General features: G+C 47.6%; 2 pseudogenes; one reads left to right on the forward strand and one right to left on the reverse strand.

Annotated features, from left to right (window-relative positions):
- Positions 1–686: 686 nt before the first annotated feature.
- LOC127785475 (uncharacterized) lies at positions 687–5,892 on the forward strand (annotated as a pseudogene).
- Positions 5,893–16,839: 10,947 nt separating this feature from the next.
- On the reverse strand, positions 16,840–17,308 carry LOC127784280 (uncharacterized; annotated as a pseudogene).
- Positions 17,309–17,499: the final 191 nt, after the last annotated feature.

Raw genomic sequence — 17,499 nt, forward strand, 5'->3', positions numbered from 1 at the left:
CGTAAAGTATTTTTGATAATAAAGCAAGTTACAAACAAAATAAATAATAATTCTATAATTTTTTGAATAAGACGAATGATCAAAAGTTACAAACAAAAACTCAAAGCGACAAGTATTTTGGGACGGAGGTAGTACTATATAAATCTGAGCACTGTTTAACAGAACATTATCGAAACTCAAGAACAATTAATTTAGGCAGGACATAAACAATAGAAACTTTAGACAGAACATACCTCACAAAAGCACCCAATCTCATGTATATCAACCCTATCAATACAAGAAAACCAGTTAAGACAACACGCTCTGAAAATTCGTGTGAGCTACTTACTACACTGCAGGGCTTGCATTGAAAGCTGACGATAGCAATGTTAGCTAGCTTTTAAGCTAATTAATTAGCCAAAACTAGCCTAATTAAGAGTGTGAAATTAGAAGGGTAGGTTTGTTTAGTGTTTTGCCGGGTATAAAGGCTTCAGGTTGGGTTAAATTATGCTGCTTGTTGGGGGGATTAACACTTAACAGCCGCAACTTTAGACCTTAGACACGCCACAAATGTATCTTGAAGCTAATCTCTACTATTTAAAAATCCGTAGTGGTGATGGTGAAGCCAACGTAGACGCGTGACCTATCAACCGTGGGATCAGAGATCGAGATCGGACGCTTCTCCGGATCCGCAGTGGGCGAGAAAAATGGCGCCCCCCAATCCCCCTGTCGTTGTGCCCCTCCTCTCTCTCTCTCTCTCTCTCTCACACCCCCACCCCGCCGCCGCCTCCGCCTCCATACCCCTACGCCGTGCCATCGCGCTTGCACCACTCGTCGCGCCCTCCACACGCCGCCGCATCAGCGCACGCGTCTTCCCCCTCTCTCGGTCGCTCCCTCCGCATCTCCCCTCCTCAACCCCTCGATCCACGTCGCCGCAGCCCCCTCCCTCGGTCGCTCCCTCCGCTTTCCTCCCCTGCATCGTTCGCGCTCGCTATCCAACCGCCGACGCCACTCCTCCCACCTCTTCGCCGCGCCCCGCCACGCCTCCACCGCCAGCGCCCCCATCGCCGCGCCGCGCTACTCCGCGGTGCTCGGGATTGAGGCCGCCGTGCTCATTGGCACAGCTTGGGACTCCACCTCGTCGCCGATCCCGCTCTCTTCCACTAGAGCTCCCTCGCTAGCCCGATGCAACTACATAAATGCAAATAAATGCAAGCTGCAGGTAATACGCTAATGCTCCCCATGCCCAAAAGGTGTTCGACAAAATGCTTGCTTAGACGTTACAGTTGTGATGTTCAGGGAAATCACTTAGGTTTTAATCCTCGCTGAGCCATATCATATATGAACTACGCCTGCCGCCGCTGCTCCGCCTCCGCCCTTCGTGCCGCTCGGGAGGAGTTGCGACGGGGTCGAGCCCCTCATCGCCGACCACCCTTCTCCGCTCGCAGCCACCGTCGTAGCGTTTAAGTCTCTGCATATGCTGAATCTGAAAGTACCAGCCTGCTCTTTTCTGCTCGTTGGGGATCAATAGGAAATGAATTTCAGACCGATACTAGCCTGCTGTTATAAGTCTCTGCATATGCTGAATCTGAAAGTACCACTTATAGTCATTATAGAACCAAACAGGTTGGAGCTTGCATGCTCAGTTGCGAACAGATGTATTTAGGTGCCAGTCTCTTCGGTTTGCCCATGGCTGCGATGCACAATAGTAGTTGCGAACAGAGTTTTCCTTCCTCATATACCTCTATGTCCTTCTGATGATGATATGTTCCCGTTTCACTTCAAGAGGAAGCAATTTCCGGTTAGATTGAGCTTTGCATTGACTATCAATAAGGCGCAGGGTCAAACAATTCCAAATGCAGGCGTCTACTTACCGGAGCCTGTCTTCTCTTATGGTCAATTATACGTCGTGTTGTCTAGAGCAACCTCTAGAACAAACATAAAAATACTATCGATGCCGGTAGAAGACAAGAAACAAAAGAAAAAGTCTAAGCGTACTGGCGTGAAGGACAATGAGAAGAAAGGAAAGGAATTGTCTAAACAGGCTGCAACATACACAAAAAATATTGTGTATAGAGAGGTCCTCACAGATTAGAAAAGGTATATTATGCGACTAATTAACCATCCACAATATGCTTGCTTAAATTCCATTCTTTCTGTAATTTTTATATTCCAAGTCAAACATTTCGTGTGTTTTTTTTCTTGGACAGTAGTAAACATTACTTTCGGTGGGATTTTGGCAAGGCCTATATACACCATTACAGGTATTGTGATCAACTGCAGGTTTTTTATGTGCTACTTATACTAGGAAATGAAAAATCGAAGATTTTTGCATTGTCGTTGTGTCCTACAACTCTACAAGTTTGGATGCAGGATGCTAGCGGACAAGTTATCCAGTGCCTGAACTCTGCTTTATCTAACCTGGTAGCTGACATTGACAACAAATCTATTAACAACACTCTATTATTAGTCTATTACCTGACTCTGGAAAACAACCATCAACTGCAAAACCATTTGATTCACATCCCTTCACCTGATCCCACCTGGTTTCTTGCTTAGGTAGCTTCATGGTAAGGTCAATATGGAGCTGATGATATGTCACACCCTAAAAATCCTAAATATATAAATTGTTGTTTAATTGGAATTATTAGAAATGATTTTAAAAGCCTAGAAGAGAAGATCTAATTTTAAATAATAAATTCCAATATAAAATGGGGCCAGATAAAATTTCATTAAATACTTTGCTTAATTCTATAATTCCTAGATTTTTCTGGGATTTATTTGAGCTAAGGAAGTATTTTTAATAAATGGAATTGCATTTCATGAATAATTTAAATTGGAAAAAGTTTTAAAAAGTCTCTTTTGGCTTTGGGCCGAAAGTCGGCCCAAAACCCTCTCTCTCTCTCTCTCTGGCCCAAGCCGGCCCAGTCCGCAGCCGAGCCGCCGCTCGCGCGCGCGCTCCCGCTCGCTGACAGGTGGGGCCCACCTGTCGGACTCTTCGTCTTCCTCGCGCCGCCGCCGCCCGAAACCCTAGCGCCGCGCCGCCGCCGTCTCCTTCCAAATCCGGCCGATCCTTTCCGTTTCCGATGAAATCGATAGAGGGGAAATGATCTTCTCGATCTCCTCTATCTTTTCTCTTTTGGAATCATCGGCTAAAATCGTTTGGAAATTCGTGGATTCGAGGTCGAATCGGATCGGTCTCTCTCCTCCGAACCCTAGACTTTCCTTCTCATCGCCGGCCGCCGTGGGCCTTCGCCGCCGTGTCCTTGCCCCTATAAAAGGATCCCCGGTGTCTCCGCTACCCGTCGCCACCCTCGCCTTCGCCTCTCGTCGCCGGTAGAGCTCTAGCACCATGTAGCTTTAGCGCCGCCGTCGCCGCCGTCGCTCCAGCCGTGCGCCGCCGTCGCTCCGGTCGTCGCCGTCGCTCGGGAAGGCCGCCGTCGTGGTCGCCGTCGCGTCGCCGTCCTCGTCCGCCCCTCCGCCGTCGCTGTCGACCGCCGGAACACCGTCGCCGTCGTCAAGCCGAAGGTCGCCGCCGCTTCTTCTTCGCCGCTGTCGCCGTCCGTTGTTCTTCCGCCGCTTCTTTGGTCACCGGTGAGTTCGCCGTGCCGTCCGCTACCCGTAGGTGCTCTCCGTTCGCGCCGCCGCGCCGTCGTTCGCCGGCGAGCTCGCGCGGTTCGGTCGCCGCCGGAGATGACGTCATCGCCGACGTCATCGATGCCGTCCGCCGTGGTTCGGCCGTGGACCGGTCGATCTCGGCCGTTCGTTTTGGATGGATCGATCTCGGCCGTCCAATCTCGTGAACCGTCGCCGTGCACCCGATCCACCGCAAACCCTAGCCGCTGACGCAATAAATTCTCTTTTCCTTTTCAAAAATAATTCATTATTGCGTCATAATTCAATTAAAATCCATATAAGTGTTTTAATCCGATTTAATCTTTAAAAATTCATAACTAATTCATCTTAGCTCGGATTTAGTTGGTTCAAGTCTCTAAATTTTTCTAAAATTGAGATCTACATGTTAAAAATATCCACATGTACTGTTCATGCTTGTTTATGTGCTGTTTTGGTGTTTTGCTCTTTTCTGTTTAGATTCCGACGTTTCCGGAGAGTCCGTTTTCGCAGGATAAGAATTTGAGGAGTTCCGAGGCCAGCAAGGCAAGTCACACAGATCCCAAACAACCCTTTGAGCATGTTGATCCCGTTTAAAGCTATTATTTCTATTCAATTATTGCATTTATTTTCGAATGTCATTGGGTGGAATTAACCTATTGTTTGTTATAGCCCTTTTGTTCTTGATTACTTTATTCCTTGATACCTTGGGTTATTATAAATTGACTAGTTGAGCTTTATATATCGGTTCAGCTAGATATTAGATGTGATTGCTTAGCCATGCTTAGAAACTTTAGCACACTATTGGGATAACTTATGACTCACTATTATTTAATGATGGCTTAATGATAACTCATGATGGTTAATCATGATTGGTTAATTAATTAATTTGCCAACTAAAACCTGATAATGGTGGGTTGTGAGCACATGGTTTTGATGGTCGTGCTCATGACAATTAAGGACCGGTTCACGAGTTTCGGTTGTGAAACATTAACCGTGCCAACCACAAGCCAGCGTGGGCAACGGCTTTACCTTTTGTATAGCATGGTTCATTGCGGGGCACCAGACTGAGAAGTGGCAGAGATAAGCCCACGGGGGTCGCTGGGGAGTCCATGCCTTGTTTATAAGGGGGTGATTATGATCCAGGAACGGTGCGCTGTGGTGGATTGTGTTGTGCGAGGGGTACTGTCACAGCTCCTTTCTGAGGTACCGTGGTGGTATCAAGGCGCATGGTGACATGTCGTGAGGCTGTGTCTTGTGGGTACAGTGGTACACCTCTGGTCAGAGTAAAACTATTCAAATAGCCGTGCCTGCGGTTATGGGCGGGTCTAACAATGTCTTTCGTGATTAGTCTCACACCTCTCATCATAATAAAAGATACTATGACTGGTAATAATTTGATTAGCTCCTGGTTTGGAATGGTATATTCCTGGTTTGGAGATAGAACTGTGCAGCCGGGATTGGTTGTTCAGAATGGTTGGGCCTATGCAACAGGGTATGTTGTATAGCGTTGGATTAATAATGTTTAATTATTACTTAACTGTTTTATTAAATTCTGAAATGTCTATTAAATGCTGTTTATGCAAATGAAACCCTACTATGCCATCCTTTGTTATCCTGTGCACTTGCATAATTGCTGCGTGGCTTGCTGAGTATGTCATATACTCACCTCGCAATCATTCATCATAGGAGGAGTTCTACAGTGATGCTGATGGTGTGGAGGATTAGGTGTAGCCCTCGTCAAGCTGCCTGTGGAGTGGAGTCGTCTGCGCCGTTTATCTTATTTTTTTTTTCCGCTGCTTAGATCTTTATTGATTGAGAGGAACTATCTACCTCTGTAATGACATTTTATTCGCTTATTAATTAGAGTAATAATTGTACTCTATTATCAATTTGTTATTGTGTGCCTCGGCTGATTCCTGGACGAGGGTTCACACACATGTAAGCGTTTGGAATTTTGGATAGAAATTCCGGGCGTGACATGATACTTCTATATGGTTCTTTTTTCTTCTTCTTTAATTTTTTTACCTAACAAAAGTACTGAAGCATAGTTCTTAGGTCTGATGATTTATTTAGCTGAATGCTGATTGTTTTCTCTTAAACCTTTCCACACAGACTATGACAAAGGAAATTTGGATGCACGCATGTCACAAACTGATTTCATCATTATGGAATCTGCAGAAATTCCAGGCTTTGGTGGTACTAGCTGGACTGACCAGGAGACCTTGCTTCTTTTGGAAGCTTTAGTAATTTTGCAAGCAAAATGGGGTGACATTGCAGAGCATGCTGCACTGAGCAAGAGCGTTCTATTTGTTCAGTAAAATTTGTCGGTCCATTTGGTTGAAATATCAATTATGTAATAAGCGCATTCTATTTGTTCAGTAAAATATCACACAATCCTTTTGAGTTGATTAATGGTACTATGTTTTTCTGGATCAGTGATAACCAGGGTAGACAACTCTTAGCATTGATAGTACCAGGAAACTGAATAAAACATTTCCAGAACTGGTGAAATAAGTTAGTTTTTTTTCACTTCAATGATTGTCTCCTCCAAATCATGACGAATACTTTGAAGGCCAGAATACGAGCGGGCGGCACGGAGGGCAAACCCTACCGATATTTTGTAATGTGGTATTCCTCTATGCAGTTTCTCTGTAAGACTGAAGTTATTTCTTTCATAAAATTGGTTACATTCTGATCGGTGCAGTTTATGGCTCTTAATGTTGCCAACGTACAAGTCATTTTATGTAACGAGTTTGAGCATTACTGTTGCTGCTCCTTAAATTTGAGTCAGCGAGTAGTTCTGAAACACTAATTAAATTATGTTGGAATGCTGGAGTTCACGGCTTTATCCCCCGTGATCAACAAAATTCCCCGTAGCAACACACGGGCACCCTACTAGTTGTCTGTAATGCTGATAATTGACAAGCATGCATGTGCCATCTTGAATCGTCGGTGGAGTTCAGAAGAAGGATGGTGTTTGACATACCTAGCTGATGTAGCAGAAGATGCTCCTCGAGGAGGTTCTTGTTGGGAAAGACCCGGTGTCCGGACAGAGGTGACTGAACAGAGAAGTAATTGCCAATGGATCTTGCATGGAGGGATGGCAGCAAAACATAAGCTTCTTCATCCACACGAGCAGCGACAGGGAGAGGAGTAAGGGGCTCACCAGATGTCTGCACTGGGAGGAAGGAAGGCGGTGCCGGGGGGTGCCGGGGAAGTCAGTGGCGGCCGCGGATGCGTCTACAAGTGGCTGCTCCGGCAGATCCGATGTGAGGCAGCGGCGGTGTCTACAGCGAGAGCCGAGAGGAGGCGGCGACGCGGGCGGATGCGGTGGAAGGCAGCGGCGCAGGAGGATGCGGTGGGAGGCACCGTCGCCGGTGGATGCGGTGGGAGGCGCCGGCGCGCAACGGGACGAGGAGAGCGGCGCGGGAGGCACCGACGCGCGACGGGGAGAGACGGCGCCTGCGCCTCTCGGGTGGAGCGTGGTGGCTTTCCACCGGTCTGGGTGGTGGATCAATATCCCTAGGGTTTGGGGGGTAATGGGCCGGGATTCCCACCTTCCCGGACCGAACCGAATGCGATTTTTGTCAGCAGAGGGATTTTTTCCCCGCGTGGTGGGCTTCCCTGAAGGGGCCGGGGATCCCGGCCTTTTACACTCGAACCGAACGAGGCCAGAAGGATTTGTATTAGAAAAATCAAAACTTGAAGGAAAAATACAAAGAAATAGGGAAGGAAACCACATTAATATATATATGGAATTACAAACCACACGCCCTTAAGAAAATGGTGATCACATATGCACCTGCATACATTCCACATAAGTCACAATTGATCACATACACTTCAGATATATACATCCACGTACTTAGGCCCTATTTGGATCATTTAGTCACTAGACTAAAATTAATCCCTAGACTAAAAACTTTAGTACCTACTGTTTGGATCCAGAGACTAAAAGGGACTAAAGGCACGTGGACCGAGGAAGAGAGAAGAGAGAGGCTGTCACTTTAGTCCCTATAAGTACCTCTACGAGGGACTAATGGATTTTAGTCCCAATATACACATTTAGTCATCCATGTTTGGATTCTTAGGGACTAAAATGGAGGGACTAATCCATTAGTACCATAAACCAAACAGGGCCTTAAGCACATTGCACAAATATCACAAGTGAGATGGCATAAACCAAACCTCGGGAGTCTTCAATAAAGCAAGCCAACACATGCTAATTTAATTAAAAAACAACTAACTATTAGCGCCAAGTCAGAAAATAAAGATAAGAGAAATTTCATGGTACTTAAAAAGTAACTTGAGGTACCTAAATTTTATACTATTTTTTTATATATCGAGGTAGTACTTAGAGGTACTAGATTTGACCCTAGAAAGTGTGGTACCTGCCGATACTTTTTCAGGGACTGTAAAATTACTTAGGCTATGTTCTTACCCCAGGTTTCCCAACTTATCTCCTTTGTTTTCCACGCGCAAAATTTTTAAACTGCTAAACGGTGCATTTCTTGCAAAAAAAAATTATATACGAAAGTTGCTTAAAAAATTATATTGATCCATTTTTGAAATAAATAGCTAATACTTAATTAATCACGCGCTAATGAATCGTTCTGTTTTCCGTGCGCACTGTACCGGTTGGGAACACTCTCTAGCGAACACAGCCTTAGTTTGTTATCTATTCCCTTTGTCCTAAAATAAGTGCAGTTTTACCTTGGTCATGTCCAATATTTGACCGTTCATCTTATTTGAAATTATTTTATGATCAGTATTTTCATTGTTATTAGCTGATAAAACATGAATAATACCTTATGTGTGACTAATTTTTTTAAAAAAATATTATAAAATTTTTAAATAAGACGGACGGTCAAACGTTGGACACGGATATCCACGACTACACTTATTTTAGGAGAGGTCCGGTCTCAGTAACTATGGTATATACTCGAATACTTGATGGGTGACAATTCAATCATCCCGCCTCCTGCTCACCTCCTGGGTAGTCCAGCCATCTGGCAATTCTGCTACAGGCAGTAGTGCCGCTCTGGGCCAGTTTCTTGTAGGGAAAGCCAGGACCCGATCCGGTTGAGGGCACTCTTGTTTGCTTGCTCCCTGCTCCGGCCTCGGTGCCACTAAAACCGTTGTTCCCCGTCTCTGCAAGGAGACTGCGCAACTGGTCGTCAAGGACACGACGGCTGAAGTACTGATCCTGATCGAGTAGAAGCTGCAAGCTGGGTATCCTCTACATATCCCGCCCTCAAATACTCGATGGGTGACAATTCAATCGTCCCGCCTCCGGCTCCCCTCCCGGGTAGTCCAGCCATCTGGCAATTCTGCTACAGGGAGCAGCGCTGCTCTGGGCCAGTTTCTTGTAGGGAAAGCCGGCACCCGATCCGGTTGAGGGCACTCTTGTTTGCTTGCTCCTTACTCCGGCCTCAGTGCCACCAAAACCGTTGTTCCCCATCTCTGCAAGGAGACTGCGCAACTGGTCGTCGAGGACACGACAGCTGAAGTACTGATCCTGATCGAGTAGGAGCTGCAAGCTAGGTATCCTCTACATATCCCGCCCTGCCCCAAGATGCCATAGTTATTGAGACCGAACCGGACTGGCGGTCGGACCGGAAAAAACCGGAACCAGCGCCTCTGCCGGTCTGGTTCATCTAAAAGACCGCCTGTGCAATCAAACTGGTATAGACCGGCTGGACCGCCTGATTTTGCAGAAAACCGCCTTTCCCAGGCATACAAGCAACTATGCCAACCACCAAGCCATGTGCTTCCTTATGTTTGGAACAAAGGAGTTATTTCTTTATTAGGTACTGAACCGCTTTGGACCTCGACCGATCAGACCAATAAACCAGTGAACCGACGGCTTTGCCGATTCAATTGCCGGTCCGGTCTCAATAACTATGGTATATACCAAAGAGCAAGAAGGAGTCGTGTCTGATGCGCCACTAATATCTCACCCCTGTAGCCTCTCTCAGTCTCTCGCATGATTCGTGGACGATTTTGTTATACGCTTACAAAATTTATCAAATGTAAATGCAGTATAACTATAATGTAATTATATTATAGTTTGCATGTAACTATGATATAAATTTCACATAATTTTAGATCATTAGATTTACTTCAATATTGATGTAAGTTGGGAAGAAAAGAAATCATAGTACGCACGGGTGAGGAGATTCGGTCTTGTGACCTCCGCTTCATAAAAATAGCATGTTACTGGGGATTTCTAAAAGTTATTGCAATCACATGTAACTTACAATGTAATTACATTATGATTGTACTGTATTTACATCTTTATCGACAAAATTATAGCTAGTCCCTTTGTGTATGCGCAGTCACAGAAGCAGTACTAGGCTTCTGGACAGCTGGGCCTAAAGCTAATGCTTGTTGGGCCATGATTTTATGAGGTATATTGGCGGTGGTGGTGGTGGGATGTGTGTGCGCGTGGGGGGAGGGGTATCATAGTGGGGTTGGTGGTGTGGAATATAAGTACTGGCAATGCCCTGGTCCACAGCATAGGGTATCCGAGGCTCATGTTTGCCTCTACGGAAGTGCACGGATACTGCTCTTGCTTTCTCTCAATAGTATCTGTCGAGGGAGCGATTCCTCGGACAACGGAGAGTGGAGACCCCTCCCCAAGTGTGAATATTCGACCAGGGGGTTTGTGGTGTACGGCGTAGAAAGAGATCAAAGCAAGAGCGAATCTGTGGAGCCCGAGCTCCCCGCCAAGCAAAAGACACAAGAATTATACAGGTTCAGGCCATCCGGAGGTGTAATACCCTACTCCTGTGTTGGTTTCATTGTCTTTCCTATATCAGCTGAGTACAAGGAAGGCCTTTTCAGGCTACAAAGCGAAGTATACTGATCTAAAGAGTCCAACCCTTCATCCGTAGCTTGTCCCCTTCTTTTCATAGTCCATGGAGGGGCTCACATTATTACAAATCTACTCCTTGTCTTGTGTTATCAGTTGTCTTGTTGCTGGTTGGTTCCCTAACACAATCTTCGAGAAACCTGCATTACCTCGGGTACCTAGGCTTCTGTCCGAGACAGCTGGGTCACGCCATGTAGACCCCCGTTTTTATAACAGGAATCTCTCGTGTTAATAGTACCATTTCCCTGGATCAAGTAGTATGGTACTCATGATTACATTGCTGGAATATCAATTGCGATTGTCTAGCGCGAATTATTACATCATAAGCCCGCACGCAGTCTTAGAACATAGGACCAAACGGTCCGGAATACATACCAAAAGCAGAAATAGATAAGGAGCAGAATCAAGGTAGCGGCGACGCCATTGCCACAGGCAACGACCGTAACTAAGACCTACTAAGCGCCGCCATCTTCTTCACCCTCGTGGTAGTAAGTATATGGGTCATCCGAGACATCATCACCAGCTTCTGATGGAATTTGTAAATAGCAAGAGTGAGTACCAACCGTACTCTGCAAGCCACCAGAACAATGATGCATATGATTGAGGATATTCAATGAAAGGCTAATGGTTTATTTGCATAAAGCCAATTTTGCAATTCTTTTCACAAGCCTAACACCTAGCATAAACTGATCAAATTTTATCTCTATAGTTCATTAAACAATGATGGTTCTGTCCACCATCCATTGTGTTCCCAACGATAGCTTCCCGCCACTGGTCGTCATGGTTTTCTGGGGTCTACCCCTTCTCACCTCTCGAGAAGTTGATCCACCAGTCTAAAAATCATCATGCATATCCCATCCAATCAGATTAAGAAATTAGAGTCTAGCCAAGTGTAATACATGTCCCGATGCTCATTAACCATGAGCATGACTATTCGAATAGATTTGGTTTACTCACACTGCAGTGGATGTACACTTTACCCGTACTCCACGACTGCCCAACACATGAGCCTCGTCCCAACACATGAGACGCGTCACAGCAAAGCCTTTCAATTACCTCACTTTTGCATATGCTCCATGAACTTATATCCTCATGCACTTTAGGCGTCATAAGTTTCTAGCAGTGAGAGGAGTTCTGGCGCTCCCGGGAAGGGAAAAACACACACATTCCTAACGTTGCTTCTTGTAGTTGAACCCAGTCCATATCGGCTGTCTTCTCTTGGGTATCTTCTTGTAGTCTTGTCAAGTCAGTCTCTAGCCATCCGTAACGGGCATCTGCCAGCGGACTGGCCATCCATTCCGGGCATTCGCTAGCAAACTGCTTGTCACTTCACACACCTAAAAGAAACCAATATGCAGGGATACTACCTCCACTCGGCTATTTACTCTGTTAGGTCTATACCCACTCCAGAAGTACGGTTGTACTGGAGACGTTTCATGTTTAACTTCATGGCTCGGTCCTTAATTGACCAGGGATGGCACTAGCCTTTACCGGACACCACCCAAGTCCTCCAGCCGTCCTAGTCGAAAATATTTGTTTAGTTTAATTTTCTTTCACAAATCATCTCATCACTGTCATGGCAATGTGGCGCTCATGTCTCCACATGTCGTATGTCAATTACCTTCCCTAAGGTAATTGCCCAAGCATAAAGCATTTTGACAAATATGAATATGCATGGGTCTAAATTAGCATGGGCTAAGCATTTGTCAAATATTGACTAAAGACACACGACATCATGCATTACAAAGATTATATGGATAATCAATATCAAAGATCATGCATTACAAAGATTATATGGATAATCAATATCAAAGATCATGCATTACAAAGATTATATGGATAATCAATATCAAAGGTATGGCATGTAACAAAGTAGGACATTCACATATAAATAGCATGCAAACTTTATTTAAATCAAAATAAGTTCGCAATAGGTCCAACATGCTCAAAGATTAGTGATAACTTGCCTTGCTCACAGATTTGCTGACCCGGATCTTTGATTAACTCAGCAACTCCTTCGGAATCTAAATTTACGTGCGAAAGATTTGATTAGAATTCAAATAAAATCAAACAGAACAAAGTAAATTGAGAAAGTAGTACCAACAATTAGATCTTGATTTTAGATGAATTTAGGTTCAAGTTTCATTCGAATCCTAGTTAAAATGAGTGAGTTATGTAAGTTTAAAGATTCAAATTTGAATTAATACCAATAATTGTGAAATGGTACTGTTTATAATTGATTTATTTTTAATCCGAAACATTATCCAAAACCCACTGTGGTTGACATGCGGGCCATCCCCCTATTTCTTTTCTCAGTTTTATTGTCTTTTGGAAAACAAGCTGTGTCATTGACAGGTGGGACCGGCCCTATTGACAAGGGGGTCAACCAGTCCTTGTAACAAAATCTATAACTAAGTTTTCTTAGATTTTAATAACAGGGTCCCCACATGCCATTATGTGGGTTAATCACCATTAGGTGGAGGATTGCTGTGCGCTAACTACATGTGGGTCCCACACGGTTTCTATCTCTCGTTCTTTCTTTTTCCCCATCATCTTCTACCTCTCGCTCGCGACCGAACAGAGTAACGGCGTGCAGCGGCCCGACGGCTCGAGCCGGGACGGCTCGGCCCGCGGTGGGGAAAGGTGGCGGTGCATCACCTGAAACCCACCGGCGGCAGCGGCGAGGCACGGCGGCCATCCGACGCGCGGCGCGATGGAGCTCGGTGGCACCGAGATCGCAAGAACAGCGGCGGCGCAATGGTGGTTGATTCGTGTGCAGGCGACCTCGATTTAACCATCTAGGTTTCACACGGAGTATAGAAAAGGAAAATTCTCGCCGATGCTACATTGGAACGAGGTCTCCCCATGGCGAGCTCAGCCATGGCGTGGTGGCGGACGAAGTCAGCATGGCTACGGCGGCGCACACCCCAAGTCGAGGGGGCCGCTAGCTTCAGGGTGACTAGGCACTGCTATAGGCGCGAGGGCTTACCACGGGATGGCGAGACGGCGGAGTTCGACGGCGCGCGGCGTGGTGCAGCCGAAACAGGGGCGGCTAGCGGTTGGCAACGCTCGTAGGTGTTCGACACCTGGTCTTCCTCATTCAGTGGCTCCCGGCTCCTTCCAACAACAGCAACAGCAACTTCTCTCCACACCCCGCCACCCACACCGGCCGAGAAGCCCTGTGGCGGCGGCACAGCCCCCGCTCACCAGGTGTTCGACACCCGGTGGCAGCGCGATCTTGTTTCTCTTCGATGGAGTAAGAGTTTTAGGGAGTGGAAGAGCAAATGGGAGGTTGGAATTTGTAACGCCCAGATTTTCGTTCGGGACTAAAAATCATTAAATAATGCATTTTAGAAATTAAATAAAAGTTAAATCAAATTAATCAAGTGAAATTATAGAGGAAATTAAAATTTCCTTTAAAAATCATTGGCCGAGAATATTTTGTAACATTCTTTCTGCCCTAAAATACTCTCCGGATTTTTCCGTGAATTTTTCGGAGCTCAAGAAGTAATTTTAACATCACAAAGTGCATTTAATCAATTAGAATAAAAAGAAAACAAATCAAATCACCTTCCTTCCTTGGGCCATTTTTGGCCCAACCTTCCTTCTCTCTCCCGCGGCCCACGTGCTTCTTTCTCTCAGGCCGGCCTAGCTCGCTCCCCCCTCCAAGTCTGTTCCCCCCCAAACCGGCCTCCCCCTCCCTCCGGCCGACAGGTGGACCCAAGGCCCCACCTGTCAGCTCTTCCTCCCACCTCCAGCCCACCTCCAACCGCCACCATGCCGCCATTGCGCCCCACGCGCCACCCCGCCATCCTCCTTTGCGCCCAAGCGGTGGAACTGCATCCCCACCACCTCCTCCACCTCTTCTCTCTCTTTCCCCCAAAAAAAGGGCGCCGGATCCCCCCCGCCACGTGCCCACGTCGCCACTCCACCACGCCGGCCGTTGCCGCCCCGTTGCCGCCCATCCTGGCCACGATTTCTCCCTCCCCGAGCCTATAAAAACTAACCCCGGAGCTCTCTCTCTCATTTTCCCTCCTTCCCCGAGCTTCCCGTCGCCTCCCTCGCTCTCCCTGCGCCACTCCCGCGCGCTGCCGATCGCCGGCGACCCTCGAGCCGGCCGCCACAGCCGCTCCCGCCTCTGCCGTGCTGCACCACTGCCACCAAAAGCTGTGTCGCGTCATGCCACGCCCCGGCATCCACTTCGTCCTCCCCTTTCACCCCCGCAGCACCATCGCGATCGCGAGGCTGAGCTACCGCCGCCTGTACCGCCTCCAGCCGCACATCACCGCCGTCCTAGCCGCCGGCGTGACACGCGGCAACCTCCACCAGCTTCGCCGTCTCAAGGGCAAGCCCGGTCACCGCCTATTTTCCCCTCTCCACCACCGAATAACCACCTCCACGGCAAACCCGAGGCCGCCGCCGCATTCGCCGCCTCCGGTCACAATCTGCCGCTACTACCAAGCACTCTGCACGACACTATTGCCTCCGCCGGCTCCGCCATACCACACAGCCCCTCGGGCACCACTCTACTGGCTCCAATCGCTGTTGGAACCCTGGCCTCTCCGCTCGATGTGAGAATCCGCCGTTTTTTCTCATCTCCGGCCGGCGACTCACGCCGCCGTGAGCCACCTCTTCCCCTCCTAACACCTCTCCTTCCATCCCATGGTGCAGCCAAGCCCGTCCGCCCCTTTCGAGCGACGCCCGTCGCCGAAGCTCCGTCGCGTCGTCTTCCTGAGGAGCCCCGCCGCCGCCGGTCATTGCCGTCGGCCGCCCCTTTCGCCGTCGTGCCCCTCGGTGAGCACTCCCCTCCCTCTCCCTCTTCCTCCCCTTCGTCGGCCGCCTCCCGGGCCTACTCGTGACGCACCGCCATCGCCGGGGGCCGTCTAACCGGGTCACCGCTGCCGCGCTATGCGCCCGCGCCGCTGCTGGCCGTGCCGGGCAGCTGGCTGCCACCTCCCCTTGTCGCGCCGCGTCTCCGCTCTCTCGCGTGCGCTGCCGTCGCCCGCGTGTGCCGTCGCCGCCGGTTGCCGCGCCGCTGCGCGCTGTCGCTCGGCCGGGCTGGCCTGAGCCGTGCCCGTGCACCTGCCGTGCCGCCGTCCACGGTGCCGCTCCAGCCGCGGTGGACCGAGTCCACCGTGCGCCCGTCCCCTTGTGCCGCTGACGTGTGGGGTCCGCCTGTCGACGCGCCTCTCCCTTGATGATGTCAGCGCCCCCTTTTTCCTTTGTAAAAATAAATAGTAATTGTGCAATAATTCGTTAATAATTATAAAAAATGATTTAAATGGCTCAAATCTTGTAAAATTCATATCTAATTGATACGAACTCCAAATTGGGCCATTCAACTTGCATAATTCATCTAAAATTGAGCTCTACATGTTTGTTTACTTTTTATGCAATGTTTGCTTGGTTTTTATTAGAGTTTTTCCTCGTTTTGCGTGCCAGCGCGTAGAATCCATTATTTCAGAAGTCTGCGGTCGCGAGGAAAAGAGTTCAGAAGATTCTTTTGAAGAAGCAAGGCTAGTCACACATTCCGCTTGAGCATTTTGATCCTACTTTACAAATGTTTTACCGTTTGCAAATAAATATGCATGTTTTACTAATTACAGGGGATTCGGGTATTATCTATCTGCTTGCTTGTGCCTTATTATTTGATATCTATCCTTTGTCAACCTTGGGTAATAAATCGACTAGCTCATGTTACTTATCTGACCAAGCTAGAACTATATGCTTAGCCATGTTTAATTACCACTGATAACAATCCGGCCCAGGTGGGGTTGGCCGAGGCCCAATAACTTAAGAGGTTGCCCGGACCCCAACAATTCATAGGCACACCTACTCAGGAAAAGGCCCAATCTCCCTAAAAGACTAGTCCAATAGGGGAAGGGTAGCTCTCACTTTTAAGGTGGCTTCCTCCTCCCAAGCTAAGCAAGGTGGGATTATTTAGAGGCTCACACGGTCGTCGCCGACTTTTGCATCTTTGCCAGCGGGTAATAGTGGAGGATGTCCTCATCATTCCCACCCCCTTAAACAAGGGCCCAGCTCTGATACCACCTGATATGCTCGAGGGTGTCCCGATCTTTCGATGAGAGTGATAAGTCGATTGGATGGAGTGACGTTGGCGATCCGACTACAACTATCCAGGGATGTTGCGCCTTTGCAATCGTTACACCAACTCCAGAGGCGGTCGTGAATCTCGACGGATGCACGATCAGCCCAACCACAAGGGTATTTGTTCCTGCAAGCAATCGAGAACCAACAAGAACAAGATGAACAGCAACTAAATTTGCGAATCAAAGATGTTAGATTGAATCAACAGAAGTAACAAGTGGGGTTCAGTAACAAGCAATCCGGTGATCTAATCGATCACGGGATCAACTTGGCAAAGTAGCGACGCTATACTTTGATCTAAACAAAACCCGATTATTCTTGGCGGCTTAGAAAGCTATAAGAAGAGGAAGAGGACGACCACAGGGGTGCTGGGGTCGTTCTCTCAACCTAGGACGCGTCCCTAATGGACCCAACTTGATACACGGCCCATTGGGCCCAAAGAGGTGACGCAGCACCATGGACAGAAAAGGACTCGGTAGTAAAATGAAGATTGCGGCCACTCTAGAACTGATATGGACATGAGACTGGATCCATTTGAAAGTAGACTTGACAAGCTTTCCATGAAGTACTTGCACGCCTAAATCGGAGTTCGCATGAAGTCATGGCGGCCATCAGAAGTTGGTGCTATGCTGCAGTCCGAATCCATCCCGCGCAAATCCTCTCCCCGTTTGATCCTCTCCATTGTTCCTGAGTAAAACAAGAGTGCACGTATCTCCGGGGTATAAATAAGAATCATATGAATTTAAGAATGAACGCACCTGATAGTTGAGTTGACGTGTACGAGCGCGGGTAATAGGACCATGAAGTTGTACTTGTGGAGGCGTGGATGTATTGTTGGTATTGATGTCCTCAACAACCACTAGCTCAGTTGATGGGATAATTGTAGTATTAGACCTTTTTAGTATTAGAACGGGCTGCGTGCT

Source organism: Oryza glaberrima, chromosome 9 (genome assembly GCF_000147395.1).
Source record: "Oryza glaberrima chromosome 9, OglaRS2, whole genome shotgun sequence".
Lineage (NCBI taxonomy): Eukaryota > Viridiplantae > Streptophyta > Magnoliopsida > Poales > Poaceae > Oryza > Oryza glaberrima.